General features: G+C 40.5%; 1 long non-coding RNA gene across 1 annotated transcript in view; it reads left to right on the plus strand.

Moving 5' to 3' along the window:
• Positions 1–18,562, plus strand: part of LOC139158928 (uncharacterized) — a 376,821-nt gene extending 358,259 nt beyond the window's left edge. Inside the window, exon 4 of the long non-coding RNA XR_011557771.1 lies at positions 18,546–18,562. This is a non-coding gene — a long non-coding RNA (uncharacterized lncRNA). The remainder of the gene's footprint in view (positions 1–18,545) is intronic.
• The last annotated feature ends 318 nt before the right edge of the window (positions 18,563–18,880 follow it).

The following is an 18,880-nucleotide window of genomic DNA, read 5'->3' on the forward strand; positions in this document are numbered from 1 at the left end:
TATCTCCCTACGTATCTTATCTCTCAAGACTGCCTTTTTGCTGGCAGTTACTTTTGTCAGAGTTGTTGGCCCTTTCGGTTAGACCAGATCTGTGCACCTTTTATTCAGATAGAGTCATCCTACGCCTGGATCCAGCATTCATCCCTAAAGTGAACACTTAGTTTCACAGAACACAGGAACTGGTGCTGCCGGACTTCTGTGTACACGGAAATCATCCTTCAGAACTCAAGTGGCATAAGGTGGATGTTCGGAGGGCTTTGAAGATTTACATCAGGCACACAAGCTCCCTTCGTAAGACTGAGGCCCTGTTTGTTTTCTTCGGCCAACACAGGCTGGGTCTCAGGGTGTCTTCACAAACTATTAGTCATTGGCTTAAAATGTGCAGAGTTGAGGCTTACAAGGCACGTTCATGTACTCCGCCTAGTGGGATCACAGCTCATTCTACACAGAGTGCTGCTACTTCAGCGGTATGGGCCATGCAGGCATCCATCGAGGACATTTGTAGGGCGGCAACATGGGAGAAACCTACAACAGTTATATGACACTATAAACTAGATGCATTTGCCTCGGCTGTGGCTGCTTTTGGGAGGAGAGTACTTCAGAAGGTGTGCGTGCCTACGGAGCCCCTGGTTCAGGCATTTCCCTCCCTTGAACGCTAAAAACTTGGGTATATCCCATGCTGGACTCTCCTTCCAGAGGCATTGGAGAAGAACTGTTGAACTTATCTGAACGGTCTTCTTGATGTCCTGGAAGGAGAGTCCACACCTGTCCTGCCTTTGAACCATGGGCCTCTCAATTACAGTTCAGTTACTTGTTATGACTTGTTGTTATTCAATAAATTCTGTTTCTCACTTCTTACCTTCGTTTTTTAAAACTGAGCTCCTGGGGCAGCAAGGGGGCGGTACCTAATTAATATGTTAATTATATTAATTTAAACTCAGTCCCTACCAATAAGACTTGAGCTAAACCCATGCTGGACTCTCCTTCCAGGGCATCGAGAAGATCATTCAGGTAAATTCAACGGTTCTTCAAAATTCAAAAAACTTTTTAATTTTTTAAAAAGATGGTAACATCCATGGACCGGCACTGACAAAACCGGTTCCATTATGTCCCTGTGATTAACCAGCTGTTTTATGTTCTATGAAACTAGTGTTTACCAGGAGGAACTCACCTATGAATAAATAAGATCTTCTAATGTACTTAATTCTAGAATTAAATATAATGCATTAGTAAGCTATTTTAGACAATGCTAAACTTAACATTCTATATTGAAACTTATCATAATAAAATCATTCATTCTGAATACTATACTGCAATATGAACAAAAAAACCCATTCTGAAAGCAATTGAAATGTAGCTATGAGTGTTTTATAGATTTCAAATCTGCTTCTTTGCATAAAATTCTCCCTCTTTCTTTCTCTGTCCCTCTCTCTCCCTCCCTCCCTCTCTCTCTACCCCCCAAGCTACTTACTTTTAGCCAAAAAATGGATCTCATCCAATTTTTTATTATAAATAAACATTAATAAGCTATGCATTTTTTGCTCTACTATTAGGTTACAAGAGCATTTCTCTCTTTGTGCAGGTTTGTACAAGCAGACATTTTTAAAAACCACACATCTTTTCACCTGTTTTCTAAATTTTCTCATGGTATTTACTACTTAGTGCAGCAGTGCAATTCATAATGCACTGTGGACATTTAAAAAGCATTCCTTTGAATAATTCTGAATCATTCAGTTTCATTCATTTTAAGATTTGTACATTTTCGTAATAATCTTGTAAATATCTCTAACATCACATAGTGGAAAACTATTCTTGAAATGTTGCATGTTTTGGCAATACCGTTTTTTCTGCCCATTCCCCATTCCCCGTGGCCTTGATTTCATTTTTTTTCCTGGCCCTTGAAGTAAGACAGGCCCAAATCTTATGCAGCTAGATTGCCGCAAAATTACTATTTTAAGTAGGCAGTATCCAATACCAGATAGAAGGTGTTAAAATCTGTAACATTCTGCCACTTTTGATAGCAGAGGTGATACCAGGCAGTCATTTATTGGTTATTTCGGCTGATCTTTAGTTCTTCGTTTCTTCTTCCCCATTTGCCACAAATTTCTGCCACAACCACACGGTGCAAGGAGTTCTCCAAATTAATGTATAAATAATATCAGCACTTTCTTTTATATCTTTTTGCCAATTTTATTCTTATTGCACACAGATAGGTTCCGGTCAGAGACCAATGTCTGCCTATATAGCATAAGATGGACTTGTGTATTGATTTAATTACTGCCACCTCAATCACAAAAGTGCAACTAGGTTATTCATGAAGCAGGTGTCACTTCACTTGCCATCCTCTTCAGAAGCATGGAAGCAATCAGGATGGCTCCATTTAAATGATGGTCTATCAGAATTGAGGAATAACTCTGGTAAGATGCCATGGGTGTGTTAACACTGTGGCCGCAAAGCTAAAAGATGGTAATAATGGAATAATGTGACCAGTTACACTTACCTCTCAATCATGGGTAGATTTGAATGGTGATATTTCTTAGGTACAGTGAATATAAGGAAAGGAGCTGGAGATGATGCTAAATAAAAGTGTTATTTGTGTTGCAGTGGCCTTGGTAACACTGATCTAAAAAAAAAAGGCTACAACAGGGTGAAATGAAAAGGACAACAGGAAGGACCCTGTAAATGATGGTTGCTATCTAATAATGTGTTGAAATGGTAGAGATAGTAACACTGGAGGAGTTTACTAATTACTAATTTCATACACACAATCAAGAGGCCACCTTTCTTCTTAGTGATTCGGGACAAATGCAATATATGCAGGCAGGGATCCGCAATGCAGCTTACACATTGCAGGTGAGCATTGCTTTCTGTTGTCTCATAAGATGGACTCAGAAGAGGAGGGGGGGAATCCCTTGACTAATTCTGAGATATCAGAATTAAAACCTAGATAAATCCCTACCCGAGTTTGTTTGTTTGTTTGTTTGTTTGTTTGTTTGTTTGTTTAGTCAAGTATGTATTGGTAGTATACAAAGATATAACAACATTTATATACATGATACTATAAGAGAGAAACATCAGGACAGGGAATGGTAGGCATGCTGGTGCCCTTATGCACGTCCCTAACTGACCTCTTAGGAATTGGGTGAGGTCAACAGTAAATAGTCTAAGGGTAAGGTTTTGGGGGTTAGGTGTATTATGCATTTCATAAACATTAAATCTGCAATTGATTTGATTGATTATGTGCAATAAAGCTTTTGAAAACCATGCTCAGAATTCTATTTTATACCTGATGAAATATCCCTAATCTATGGCAACTCCTTTAAGGAAAATAGTCTATCGAAGTACAAGTGGCAAAGCACTAATTCTACAAATTCATCCTGATTACACAAGCAACTTTGCAACCTGGTAACTTTCATGTGTAACTAGGATGTTTCCAAATTTTGCACAAATAACCTCGTTTATAATGCCTTCCTTACATAAACTAGGGAAAAAATAATTTAGCCACTGCCCCTTTCCCCTTCTTTCAGGATTCCCAGGGAAATATGTTTCACTGCCATAGATGTATGTGCCTTTGACTATGTTTTTACATTGAAGAATTGAATTCCATGTTATTTTCTATTGTGCTTTTATTGATTACTATATTGTTAACCATTCAGACTCGGTTTGGATTTGGGCGTCACCTAAATTTAATGAAATAAATACATAGATATCTAACAGGAGAATTCTCTGCCCTTTTTCACTGGGTTTTCTCGTTTTAGCAGAAAATCTGGAAAGACTGGAGAAGATGATGCTTTGAATCTTACCTTTAGATTCTAGAAATATAAACTTTTTATCAACCTTGAAACCTAAGAAGCAGCCATATAATTTTGATTTCGGGGAAATGTTAATGAGGAATTTTATCCTAAAACCATCTTACACTCAGAAATCTCTGTCATGGAGAAATCTAATCTACATATTCTTTGTATACAATATGTGAACATCCTGCTGTCCAATGTATATCAAGTAATACCAGTGGGAAGTAAGGAATTACTTCTCAATACTTTTAAAATTACAGTGGTACCTCGTGATACGAACCCCTCGTGATACAAACCCCTTATCTAATTAATTTAATTAATTAATTGGGAATTGTATTTTAGCTAATTTATATTTAATAATTAATTGGGTTTTTAGAATTGTGTTTTATCTAATTTATATTTAATAATTAATTGTTGGGTTTTTAGTGATGGATGTTTTTAATTATCAGATTGAAAGGAACGGAGTGAATAGGGTTGGATGGGAGAGTGGTAGGGACGGCGTGAGTGAATGTGATTATTTTAGTAATTATTGGAATGAATGGAATGCTGTGAATGAAAATGAATGGGACCGGGGGTGATAGATGGAATGGAGTGGGTGGGTGGGATTATAATATGTATGAAATGAATGAATATGATATGAATGGAATTTTTGGCACATCTGACGCTGGAAGGGCAGGAGGGACGGGGACACTTATCTCTGGGGTGGCAGAGGGTCAAAATATTCCGGTCTTGCTGGGGAGAGGCAGGTATGGCGGAAGCCATGGAGCTAGCCGTTCCAGGGAAAGGAGGGATCGCTGCTTAGTAGCAATCCCTTCTTCCGGCTCCATGAGCTTAACTCAAGGCACTGGTGATGAGTGTGATTCTGGCCCTGGGCTCAAGTTGTTGCTACTCAATGCCAGGTCGGTGGTAAATAAAGCTCTCCTCATCCGGGATTTAATCCTGGATGAGGAGGCCGACCTGGCTTGTGTGACCGAAACCTGGCTGGGCCCGGAGGGAGGAGTTCCTCTCTCTGAAATTTGCCCAGCTGGGTTTCGGGTCTGGCACCAACCTCGACCTCAGGGAAGGGGGGGAGGAGTGGCTATTATAGCCAGGGAGAGTCTTGGCCTGCGTAGGCTCATTGCTCCAGAGGTTGCGGGTTGCGAGTCCCTCCTGGTGAAGTTGGACTTAGGGGTTCAGGTGGGCTTGTTACTCACGTACCTGCCTCCCAGCTGCGTGTCAACAGCCCTGCCTGTGCTGCTCGAGGAGGTGGCCGGGTTGGCAGTGGAGTTCCCCGGACTTATCGTCCTGGGGGACTTCAATCTACCGTCACTCGGCGGTTCCTCTGGACTGGCACAGGAGTTCATGGCCACCATGACAGCCATGGACCTGACTCAAGTAGTTAAGGGTCCGACTCACGAGGGTGGACACGCACCCGATATGATATTCCTCTCTGAGCAACTGAGTAATGATCTGAGATTAAGGGGCTTAGAAATGTTGCCTGTGTCGTGGTCAGATCATTTCCTACTGCGGCTCAACTTCCTGGCTCCAATCCTTCCCCGCAGGGAGGCGGAACCAATTAGGAGGTTCCGCCCCAGACGCCTGATGGATCCAGAAGGTTTCCAGACGGCGCTTGGGGTTATTCCAGATACACTCGTCCACAGTTCGGCAGAGTCTCTTGCTGAGGCCTGGAACAAGGCTGCAGTGGAGGCTCTTGACCGGATTGCGCCGTTGCGACCTCTCCGTGGCACTAGACCCCGTAGAGCTCCATGGTTCAACGAGGAGCTCCGGGTGTTGAAACGCCAGAAGAGACGTCTAGAGAAGCGATGGAGGAAGAGTAAGTCCGAATCCGACCGAACACTTGTAAGAGCTCATATTAAGACTTACAAAGTGGCGCTCAAGGCGGCAAGATGCGCGTATCATTCCGCCTTGATTGCGTCAGCGGAATCCCGCCCGGCCGCTCTGTTTAGTGTGACCCGCTCCCTTTTTTTTTTTTTTTTTTTTTTTGAAAAATACTTTATTTATTTACAAGAATAATTAAAAACAGGGAAGGGGATTGGGAGAAGGGGGAACAGAATGAAAAATTGGGGGTAGGATAGGGTGGGGGGGAGGGAGAGTTCAAAAACAAAACATGTTATGGTAGAATTGTAGTACAAGTGAGTTATAGTACACGAGTGTTTTAGAAGAAATGTAATAACTCTTACTTTCTTAATCTTAATATTTATATTTGGAAACAACTCAAATGTAGTATTTCTTAGTATACATATATTGACATTAAAGTTCTAGTTGTAAAGAGGTAGAGTAAAGAAAAAAAAAGAAAGGGAGAAGAGAAAAGAAAGAAAAAATATAAAAAAAAGAAAAGAGAGAGAGAGAGAAGAGTCTGCATTTAATGCAGACGTTTTTATGGACGACTTTTGTTTAATTGTAAGGTGGGGAGTATATAGGTGATATGATGGGTGTGTATAAAGATTAATTATTCTGAAAGTAGTCAGTATGTTTGTAATGCGTGTTAAGTTAGTTAGAAAACAGATAAAAAGAGATTTGATATATTTTCTTGTTGCAAATTTGATTAGTTTTTGGTGCTTCCTTTCTAATTTATTTTAATATTAATTTAAGTGTTGAAGGTACTTTTGGGTATGGTAACGTATGAACTTTACAATAAGAATTTTTTGTATTTTTTCTGAGAAACCCATTTATGCCAACTTTCCCATGCTTCGTAATATTCTGAGTCTTTTTTGTTTTGTGCTTCCATTGCTATTTTGGACATTTCAGCACATTCGTTAATTTTCGTAATTATTGTAAAGAAAGAGGGTACTTGATCGGCTTTCCAAAGAGAGGCATATGATATTCTGGCTGCAGTTATAATTTGTAGTATAAGGTATTTTTGTGTCTTAGTAAGATTTTGTCTGAATATCCCCAAAAGATAGAGCTCAGGTTTGAGTGGTAATTTGATTGACATGACTTGGTCAATTAGGGATTGAATTGTTGTCCAATATTTTTGTGCAATTGGGCATGTCCACCATGTGTGGTAGTAGGTTCCAGGTTTGATCTTGCACTTCCAGCAGGTCGGTGAGAAGTTGGGAAACATTTTGGATATTCTTGCTGGGGGCAAATGCCAACGATAAAACATTTTAATTTGGTTCTCCTTATAAGACATTGCTCCCTTCTTAATCAGAGGGGGGTTGGGGAGCCCTTGCAGAGTAGTGCTGAGGATTTTAACACGTTTTTCGCTGATAAAATCGATCGGATCCGAGCGGACCTCGACTCCAATTGTAAAACAGAGTCGACTGACAACGAGTCAGTCGAGGTGACTGGGGCTAAACGTCTTTATCCATCTGTCTGGGAGGAGTTTGACTTGGTGACACCTGATGAAGTGGACAAGGCCATTGGAGCTGTGAGTTCCGCCACCTGTTTACTGGATCCGTGTCCCTCCTGGTTGGTTTCGGCCAGCAGGGAGGTGACACGGAGCTGGGCCCAGGAGATTACCAACGCTTCCTTGGGGAGGGGAGTTTTTCCATCACTCTATAAAGAAGCGCTTGTGCGCCCCCTCCTCAAGAAGCCCTCCCTGGACCCAGCCGTGCTTAATAACTACCGTCCAGTCTCCAACCTTCCCTTCATGGGGAAGGTTGTTGAGAAGGTGGTGGCACTCCAACTCTAGCGGTCCTTGGAAGAAGCCGATTATCTAGGTCCCCAGCAGTCTGGATTCAGGCCCGGCTACAGCACGGAAACTGCTTTGGTCGCGTTGATGGATGATCTCTGGCGGGCCCGGGACAGGGGCTTGTCCTCTGTCCTGGTGCTCCTTGACCTCTCAGCGGCTTTCGATACCATCGACCATGGTATCCTTCTGCGCCGGCTGGAGGGGTTGGGAGTGGGAGGCACTGTCCTTCAGTGGTTCTCCTCCTACCTCTCTGGTCGGTCGCAGTCGGTGTTAGTGGGGGGTCAGAGGTCGACCTCTAGGTTTCTCCTTTGTGGGGTGCCTCAGGGGTCGATCCTCTCCCCGCTGCTATTTAATATCTACATGAAACCGCTGGGTGAGATCATCCAAGGGCATGGGGTGAGGTATCATCAATACGCTGATGATACCCAGTTGTACATCTCCACCCCATGTCCAGTCAACGAAGCAGTGGAAGTGATGTGCCGGTGCCTGGAGGCTGTTGGGGCCTGGATGGGTGTCAACAAACTCAAACTCAACCCAGACAAGACGGAGTGGCTGTGGGTTTTGCCTCCCAAGGACAATTCTATCTGTCCGTCCATTACCCTGGGGGGGGGATTATTGACCCCCTCAGAGAGGGTTCGCAACTTGGGCGTCCTCCTCGATCCACAGCTCTCATTAGAGAAACATCTTTCAGCTGTGGCGAGGGGGGCGTTTGCCCAGGTTCGCCTGGTGCGACAGTTGCGGCCCTATTTGGACCGGGAGTCATTGCTCACAGTCACTCATGCCCTCATCACCTCAAGGCTCGACTACTGTAACGCTCTCTACATGGGGCTACCTTTGAAAAGTGTTCGGAAACTTCAGATCATGCAGAATGCAGCTGCGAGAGCAATTATGGGCGTCTCTAAGTATGCCCATATCACTCCAACACTCCGCAGTCTGCATTGGTTGCCGAACAGTTTCCGGTCACAATTCAAAGTGTTGGTTATGACCTATAAAGCCCTTCATGGCACCGGACCAGAATATCTTCGGGACCGCCTCCTGCCGCACGAATCCCAGCGACCGGTTAGGTCCCACAGAGTCAGCCTTCTCCGGGTCCCGTCGACCAAACAATGCCGTCTGGCGGGACCCAGGGGAAGAGCCTTCTCTGTGGGGGCCCCGACCCTCTGGAACCAGCTCCCCCCTGAGATTAGGATTGCCCCCACCCTCCCTGCCTTTCGTAAACTCCTTAAGACCCACCTCTGCCGTCAGGCATGGGGGAACTAAACATCTCCCCCTTGCCCATGTTGTTTTGCCATTGATTGATTGATTGTGTGTCTGTTTTTATATACATTGGGATTGTTTTATAAATTTATTAATTTTAAACTGTAATTAGATTGGTGGGCATTGGATTTGTGATTATGTACTGTTTTATTGTTGTTGTGAGCCGCCCCGAGTTTGCGGAGAGGGGCGGCATATAAATCCAATAAATCTAATCTAATCTAATCTAATCTAATCCCTCGTGATACAAACCCGGCGTTCGGAAATTTTTTGCCTCTTCTTACGAACTTTTTTACGAACCCACCGCAGATCACAAAATGGCACTCCGCTGGGCGCCGCCGCCTGGCTGTCACCTTTTAAAACAGCCGGGGGGCTTCTCGGCGTTCTCCCAAACCCGAACCCGAAGTTTTCAGGTTCGGGTTCAGGAGGCCGCCAAGAAGTGCCGCCACCCAGCTGTCACCTTCTGAAACAGCCAGGGGGCTTCTCGGCGTTCTCCTGAACGCCGAACCCGGAAGTTCGGGTTTTGGTTCAGGTTCCGGAGGCCGCCGAGAAGCGCCGGGCTGTTTCAGAAGGTTACAGCCGGGTGCCGCCACTCGACAGAGCGCTGTTTTTGCGATCGGCAGCAGCGTTTTCAGCCGATCTGGAGGCTGGAAAGGAGGTGGGGGAATCCCAATAGGGAATTCCATGGGCGGAGATTTGACGTCACGAAGACGTCCGACCGGTTTATGCTCAAAGTGATGATTTTACTTCTGCACATGCTCAGAGAGCTGAAAAATCACAAAAGAAATCACACAAAAAAGATGGTGGTGTGCACAGACTGGCCAAGACAGCACCAGAGTCATTGTGCCAAAATTGTGTCATTGGCAGGCCAATGCTGGAGTGTGTACTGCACTGGTAGGAACCCACCTCTGATATTGTTGATTCAGTAAACTGTACCAGAGGCTTTGTAAAATTTATCAACAAAATAAATAAATACATAGTAAGTAAAATATAAAGTTAAATTTTATTGCAGAAATTGTTTTTCAAACTTATTGTTAAAACACAAATGATCCAATATTTTTATTTCTTTATTACAAATTTTTGAATCCCTTTCAAATAATTTAACTGGGATATTATTATTATTATTATTATTATTATTATTATTATTATTATTATTAATTGGATTTGTGTGCCGCCCTTCTCCGTAGACTCGGGGCGGCTAACAACAATGATAAAAACAACATGTAACAATCCAATACTAAAACAACTAAAAGACCCTTATTATAAAACCAAACATACATGCAAACATACCATGCATAAATTGTAAGGCCTAGGGGGAAGGAATATCTCAGTTCCCCCATGCCTGACGACAGAGGTGGGTTTTAAGGAACTTACGAAAGGCAAGGAGGGTGGGGGCAATTCTAATCTCTGGTGGGAGCTGGTTCCAGAGGGCCGGGGCCGCCACAGAGAAGGCTCTTCCCCTGGGTCCCGCCAAATGACATTGTTTAGTTGACGGGACTCAGAGAAGGCCCACTCTGTGGGACCTAACTGGTTGCTGGGATTCGTGTGGCAGAAGGCGGTCCCGGAGATAATCTTGCCCGGTGCCATGAAGGGCTTTATACCAAAAGAACTCACCTGTTATACAATTCTATAGGTTTATGGGTTAGGATTTGGAGTTGAGCCGACCCCTATCATTTACACTTACCTAAATTGCCCTTTCCCCCTGCATATCTGTGCTGGATACTCTGCTTGCAATAATCCACAGTTGCAAGGAAAACAATGTCAGGTGAAAAGGGGAAAAAGGCAAGATCACTGTCCCCATTTTGGTAATAGAAATTGAGAGTGTTCATTCCATGAATATAATTCCATCCATGGGGCTGTAACCTTTATTACAGGTAATTGATATGGAAATATTCACACTCTAGACGTACAGAAAACCACTATAGAGTAATGATATTAATATATGATAAGTTCTGCCAAAGCTCAAGTTTGAGTATTGCCTGGAAGCCCTGTAAATCTTTATTCACACAGAAGTAACTCATTTAAATAATAATGCAGAAATGCGGTGCTTTAATCTCTGTTTAACAGGATAACAGAATCCAAAAGATAAAGTGGATTAGAAATCTGAATGGGATATTATGTCTATAAAATCTCTTTTATTGCAAGGTAAAATGTTGTATTTAAAATACACCCTAACACACAACTTTACATTTCTTTACTTTCTCCTTGTATCACCTTGTATTTTTGTTTCCTCCCTGTTCTCAGTACACTCTCTGTGATAGGCTTTTGGTTCAGGAACTTGGCCCCTGGGCTACAGGTTAAGGGACTTGAAAAAGATGCTCTTTTCATTCTTCTTTCCATTAGTAATTATGAGCACTTTGCCCGTGTGATGAGTGTAATAAAAGATTTTGCACTCCACAATGAAGCAAAATGACATTTTATGGTGGCAGCTCTCTTCTACAGTCCACAGCGGTTTCCTTAACAGATGCGTTTGCATCTACATATTTCCTTGTCAGAAATTAGGGTAATTTATTTGAGGCTTCACTATAGGTTAAGTACCACAGTTCCTGACATGCATAAATAGGACAGTATTGGAGCTTTTAATGCAGAGTTGTAAGATGAGGTTATGCAGTAGTCAGCAGCACACAAATCACTTGTTCTGAAAATAAAATGTGCTGTCAAATTATTGCTACATTCTTTTCATTGGATTCTGACAGAATGTTCACTCTCAACATTCCTCATTGCAGAAGGATAATGTGGTTCATTACTGAATAAACCAGCAAGAAGGTCACAAAGTGGACTCATGGGTATTAATCAGGCTTACAGTTGATATATGTATTTACCTGAAAACCAGATCAAGTAACTTAAATTAGGTTTTACTCTCGCTTCAATTCCGAAAAACAATCTTTATGCTTGGCAAGTGCCTTCCATTAGGAATATATTTGGTCTTTATCAATGATCCTGGTCTGATAAGAATATAAAAGTTCATATATTATAATAAAGTGTGTAAATTGTGTTTTCTTAACAATTTCAATTACATTTTTTCTTTTGCATGTGAAATCTTATACCAAGGTAAATAATTTCATAAATAAGTATCACAATATTGTCTTTATCCATCCACACCAAGATTAATAATTTCAGAATTAAGTATCATAAGTTCCTAATATAATATCTTTATAATTCTGCTTTTCCTTTGTGTATCTTTTTCTACTGCTTTGGGATTTGTGCAAGGCAATAATCAAGACAGCTTGATTATTTATTTACTTTTTTAAAAAAATGATAGCAAAGCAGGTCTAGACATGTCTGATCAGGAGATCTATTGGTTCAGCAAAACTCTTATAATTGTATATAGGACAGCAGTTTATATGTGAATGTTTTATAATCTCATCTCAAGGTCTTATTTGTGTTTAACGTGCATCACATGTCACTAGGCCAAGAGACATTCCTTTCTTTGAAATGAAGAAAATGTATCTTTTCAGGATGTTTTTAACATTTGCTGGAATGAAATGATTACATATTCATTAGGTCTTTGATATTATAGACTGGACTCTCCCAGGAAGGGAGGGGGGATGCATTCCAGGCAAGGTGAAATTCACTTATCTTCCCTACTGGTTCACAAATGTGCACGTTTAAGCCTTCCGCATATATACAGAGCCTGAAAATTGTTGCAAAAAAGGGACATCATGACATCTGTGCAGGTGGGTAGGGTTTGCTCAGAGAGCCGAAAAATCTTCAAAAACTGGAAAAAATTATGGCGGCATGCACCAACCGGCAAAGACAGCACCGGAGTCATCACACCAAAATTGCACAATTGGCAGGCAACTACCGGAGAGATGCACCGGACCGCACCAGTAGGAACCCAACTCTGGTGCACGTGATCCGGAAACAACCGTCTGAACTTCACCCCTGTTTCCAAGGGAATAAGAGGTAGCTTAGTTTAGGTAACTTGTGTGAGATAGAAACATAGAAACATAGAAACATAGAAGTCTGACGGCAGAAAAAGACCTCCTGGTCCATCTAGTCTGCCCTTATACTATTTTCTGTATTTTATCTTAGGATGGATATATGTTTATCCCAGGCATGTTTAAATTCAGTTACTGTGGATTTATCTACCACGTCTGCTGGAAGTTTGTTCCAAGGATCTACTACTCTTTCAGTAAAATAATATTTTCTCATGTTGCTTTTGATCTTTCCCCCAACTGAAGACAGCCTCACCCTAATAGTTCTCAGAGTATATATTTGATGTCAAGAGTAGAGTACTTCAGTTTGGCAAGATTTTGTCTACAAGTGTGGAACAATAAAGAAATCTACTTAGAAGAATCACCACGTGTCTTTCTTAGTTTTTGGACCTGACATCAATCAGGAAATATAAGGGTTCATTCAGCTGACTCTTCTTTTTGTTCTGCAACCTTCTGTTCAATTCTAGATATGCATAAAATGTAATTCTCTAGGTAAACATTGAAGATGCATAAGCATCTAATGAGAATATTTTTATTGGACTGCTGAAACTACTCAACTGCTGATGAATATCCCTGGATACAACATAGTAACCCAGGACACAGATTGCAAACTAACGTCCCCAGACATTATGGCTTACAACTGGTATATAAACTGTAATAAATATATTAGTTAACTTCAACTTATAAATAGATAGATAGACAGACAGACAGACAGACAGACAGACAGACAGACAGACAGACAGACAGACAGACAGACAGTTGCCAAAGACTACAAGGCCAAAAATTCAGCCATTGAGTTTGGTTTTGTGATAAAAATCACAAAGACTGTCTGAACAATTACTAAATTTTAAAAGCAAGGGTAAAAAAAGAAACATTATAAACATTCGGAAGTAACAAATGTAACAGACTTAAAAATGGTAGTAACTCCTATCTGCAGGCCTGAGAGCAAAACAATGTTTTTAAAGACTTTTCAAATAATTACTAGGCTGGCAGCCCTACAAATAGTTTAATATATTGGGATTTCATATTCAAAATCACAAAATTAAAGAGTCAGCATATTACCTCCAACAATCTGTGTCCTCAATTTTACCAACTTTGGAAGGATAGAAAGCCGAGTTAATCTTGAACCAGTTACACTCGAACTGCCAAACTGCTGGTCGTTGGCAGTGAGGAGAATTGCTGGCAAAACTGCAGGCAGTCTGCAATTAGCAAAACATGACGCACGTCAGGAGGTCCTATATGGGCTTATCTCTAAATATGAAGGAACAGGTTATATAAAGTCATTCAAGAACTAGTAACTTGAAAACTCTAGGGCAATAAAATAAAGATTTGAACTGATTTATATTATAGAAGCAAGTAAAGCTTCCACAGCACAGGGCACATCAAGTTGAATATCTAATTTCTAGGATATTCAAATATTTATTTTATTTATTTATTTATTTATTGGATTTGTATGCCGCCCCCCCTTCGGAGACTCGGAGCAGCTAACAGCAACAATAAAACAGTGTACAATAGTAATCTAATACTAAAAATGATTAAAATCCCATTAATATAAAAACCAGACATACATACATACCTACCATGCATAGAATTGTAAAGGCCTAGGGGGAAGAGGATCTCAATTCCCCCATGCCTGACGGCAGAGGTGGGTTTTAAGTAGCTTACGAAAGGCAAGGAGGGTGGGGGCAATTCTAATCTCTGGGGGGAGTTGGTTCCAGAGGATCGGGGCCGCCACAAAGAAGGCTCTTCCCCTGAGTTCCACCAAGCAACATTGTTTAGTTGACGGGACCCAAAGAAGATCCACTCTGTGGGACCTAACTGGTCGCTGGGATTCGTGTAGCAGAAGGCGGTCCCTGAGATAATCTGGTCCGGTGCCATGAAGGGCTGTATAGGTCATAACCAACACTTTGAATTGTGATCGGAAACTGATCAGCAACCAATGCAGACTGCGGAGTGGCTTCTTCAACTTAAAGAATGACTTGTCTATTAAAGCTTTAGCTTTAATATTATGAGAAATGAAGATCATCAGAGAATGTTTATCTTTTTGGTTCATTTCCACTCTCTCTTTTTGTTTTTGTTTTTCTCTCCAGAAGAGGATATTTAAAATGTCATTTTATAAGATTTGCTAAATAGATTAAATGCAAATGAACTGAAGGGAAACATTTTTACGTACATTGCTACTAATCTTTATTATTAAATGGGGGCAATGTTCAATGTCATATAAGCAGTTTGTTTTCATTTTTTACTTTTAATAATTCAATGTAAAAAATATTGTGAAATATCTCTAAAATGTACATATTTTCTAGAACGTGATTTCTCTATGCACCTTTTTAAACTTAAGCATTTTATGACTCATGCATTGATGCATAAAATAAGTTCATATATGTTTCTCACAGCAGCTCCAATAAACTATCAACGTTTCCATTCTTCATTTTAAAGCTCTTCTTTTCACACCTAGAATAAATAGAATGTTTCTGTCCGCTGATTTTATTTTATTTAGATAGGCATAATACCATGTTACTGACAATTATTCAGAGCCAGCCCTAGAAGGTTTGTGCATTGTCTTATGGCTGTTTCCCTCATTAAATTTTCATTTCCACAAGTTATATTGCTCTCTTGAAATGAGTAGAGGCATGCCAAGTGAATATTTTGAGCCCAATGCACTTAAGATGCTAACATCTTTGTAGGCAGGGTGCATTCTTGGTAGATGTTTACATGGGCTGTTAGAGTTGTAGCTATTCTAATCTGACACTAACTGCTGGTGCCAATTGCAACTGTTTCCTCCCGTTTGTTTTATATCAGTCATGAAGAAAATTGGATGGATTACAGGGAATGGAAACTGAAGCACAATCCTTTTGGAATCAACGTGGGTTGGATAATGGATGGATCACTTACAAATATTTGGGTTTTTTTCCTTTATAATTTTTTCTACTTTAAAAATGTCCTATTTGCGAAGTTCTAATAGCAAGATAAAAATTTCCATCTTGTATTTTACTCTCAGGATTTATCAGCAGATGGTGTAATGGCCCAGTGGTCGTTCTTACACAGAAGCTAAACAAGAAAGATGATATGATATTACATCTCTAGATGATACCTTTAACACTATCAAAGAACAAGATCTGCCAATCCCAGGTCTTAAGTAGATAAAAATGTCAAATCTAGTCTAAACAACTGGGTGAAAGAATCAACCAACCAACAAAAAATACAATAAAAAACAAAAACAAAATACTATTACCTAGATCTTTCCCGGCTATATCTTGGATCTTTATCTTTAGTCATTATAACAATTATTAGTGCATTTGTAACATAGTCTCTACTTTGTTTAAAATCAGTGATTTTCTAACTGGGAATATCTTGGAATATTAGTAGTCATTAGAAGGGTTTTCACATCTTGTTTGGTCTTCAAGACAAACACTATTCCAGAATTCAGTGTAACCCTATCATTGTCACATATAGTTAAATACTATTTGGAAGGTCACAGCCTTGTCAAATCCATAGGGCCTTTTAATCAATGTTTGGTGACTGTGGTTCAATGTCTATAAATATATCACTGACCATTTTGCTTGCTTGACCTTGTTATCTCTTGTGATTTCTTCAATCATTTTACACGCTCTGAATGCCAATTAGTCACCATCAAAAAACCCAACAACTCAGAATTATAAAAGTTGATTCTATAAACTGAAGGATTATTTCCAACTCAAAATATTTTCACTTTGTCTTCCTAATTAAAGTTGTCTGAAAAGAGTCTGTGACAGAATTGCATACAATATACAAGTTATGTAAATTAGTTCTTATTCAGAAGCTTAAGTATTCTATCCTTTGCTACATCAGTGCACCAGCGTGCCTTCCGTTCCCTCTCCCAGCGTTTCACAGCCAGGTGTGCCGCCAAGCTCCTAGGGAAAAAGGAGAGCTTAAGGAGAGCCCTGCCCAACTGGAGATTCCCTGGCAGCACCAGGTAGAAGCCGGCAATGCAGCACCCTTTTCCAGTGCCACGCAAGGAGCTGGGCGTTGGAGTTTGGGGTGGGGAGCGATGAAAGTGCGGAGGCCGGCGCCACGGCTGCCCCCATCCCCGAGTGCCTCCGTTCCCCTCGCACCCCTGGCTTCTCGCCGCTGACGCCCGCCCTCCCGCTTGATCTGCCCCTTTCTCCAGCTCCTCCGGCGAGCGCTCGGAGAAAACCTTCTCACAGCGGAGGTCGGAGAAGGTTCTTTGGAACGTCGGGGGTGCGTGCGCGCGCGCACCCTATCCCCCAGCCAGCCTACCCGGAAAAGCTTTGCCGGCCTCCGCAGAGAAGGAAGAGAGAGAACAAGAGAGAGAAAGAAAGGAAGAGAGAGAAAGAGATAGCAAGAGAGACAGAATGAGAGAGAGAGAGAAAGAGAAAGAAAGAGACAGCAAGAGGGGGGAAGGAGGGAGAGAGAAAGAGAGCCAAAGAGAGAGGAAGGAAGGAAGAGAGAAAGAAAGAGAGAGCAAGAGAGACAGAATGAGAGAGAGACAGAAAGAGAAAGAAAGAAAGAAAGAAAGAAAGAGACAGCAAGAGGGGGGAAGGAGGGAGAGAGAAAGAGAGCCAAAGAGAGAGGAAGGAAGGAAGGAAGAGAGAAAGAAAGAGATAGCAAGAGAGACAGAATGAGAGAGAGAAAGAAAGGAAAGAAAGAAAGAAAGACAGCAAGAGGGGGGAAGGAGGGAGAGAGAAAGAGCAAAAGAGAGAGGAAGGAAGGGAGAAAGAAAGGGATGGAGAGAGAGAGAAAGAGGGAGGGAGAGAAAGAGGGAGGGAGAGAGAAATAGAGCGAAAGGGAGAAAGAGAGATTTTTTTTGTCCAAACTTTTTTTGTCCCCCCCTCAATGTTCCCCAGGATTTTGAAAATGTGAATAATGTGCCGCGGCTCAAAAAAGGTTGGGAAACACTGCCCTATCCTAATGTTTCTCTCTTACTAGTATCATGTATATAAACATTTTTTTATTGTTCTATATTACCAAAACGTACTTGACTAAATAAATAAATAAATAAATAAAAAATAAATCAGCAGGAAATCAATTTGGAAGCATCACAAAACTATGTGTGCTTATAGCAAGTGTTGATAAACAAAAGGGACAATTCTGACTTAAATCAGTGAGCAACTTGAGAATGATACAAATTCCAAAAATAAAAATAAAAATGAAATAAGCTGCCAAATATATTGCATCCTGCAGGTTTCTTACAGAGCAGATACTTCAAAAAGTTTGAGCAACTGTTTTTTTTTAATAAACATAGTTAAACTATTGCTATGCAGCAAAGTTAGCAAACTTTAAACAAATATTGTCCAATAGTTTATGAGTTTGCAAAAGTATATACTAATAAATCTTAATGACAAGGAAATCTGCCTAAAATGCCCACAATGTATCTTTATACTACAGTTCTGGCTAGAATGATCAGATATTAAAATAATTATTTCAGTTCCAGCATGCAATGCAGCACTAATGGAAATTATTCTTTGAAATGCCATTCTATAGCAAACTATTTTGTAATTTATCATAAATTATCCAGCAGTGGACACATTATTTAATGTTTTTTCTCACTTTAGAAATTGTACTTATTTCTAGGATTCTTTAATTAAAATATAATTAAACCTTATACATTTTAGTAAGTGCCATTTAATTAATGTCTTTCCAATTCACCAAGCTTTGATCAATATCTAAGGTAGCTATTTTTATTACTGTTAAAAATAAAATTAAATTAAAAAGATAAACAATTAATTTCTGTAGATATCTAGATTGTTCATAGCCATTGAAAAATAATTCATACAGGTGAATATTATATTTACCAGTTTTTCGAAAAAAAGAATTCATTGCATTCCTTAATATGACAGGCAAAGATAACAGAGTGAGCAACCTATTATGTATCAGAGGCCATAACAAACTGATAATATATATCTATATCTATATATTTTCCAGGTGGAGATAAAAAAGGCATCTGTCTTCCTGGCCTTGACAATCAAATTAACTAATTGACAGAATGTTGGCACCAGCTTTAGAAGAATCGATCAGCCTCAACTCAAGGTAGGGAAGTTTCTGAAATGTGAAGCTATATCACAGAGCTTTGTTTACAGTGTTGATTAGACTTCACCGGGACCCAAGAATATATACTGCGTGAGTAAAGTGGAATTAAGAGTCTGTCTCTTAAACTGAAAGTGGCATCATAAAAACCAAGTTTTGTTTTAATGTACTGAAATGCTTTTTTCACAAATCTGTAATTTGACTTTTACTAAGTTAAAAAGTAGCACTAAAAT

This window comes from Erythrolamprus reginae, chromosome 2, assembly GCF_031021105.1.
Source record: "Erythrolamprus reginae isolate rEryReg1 chromosome 2, rEryReg1.hap1, whole genome shotgun sequence".
NCBI lineage: Eukaryota > Metazoa > Chordata > Lepidosauria > Squamata > Dipsadidae > Erythrolamprus > Erythrolamprus reginae.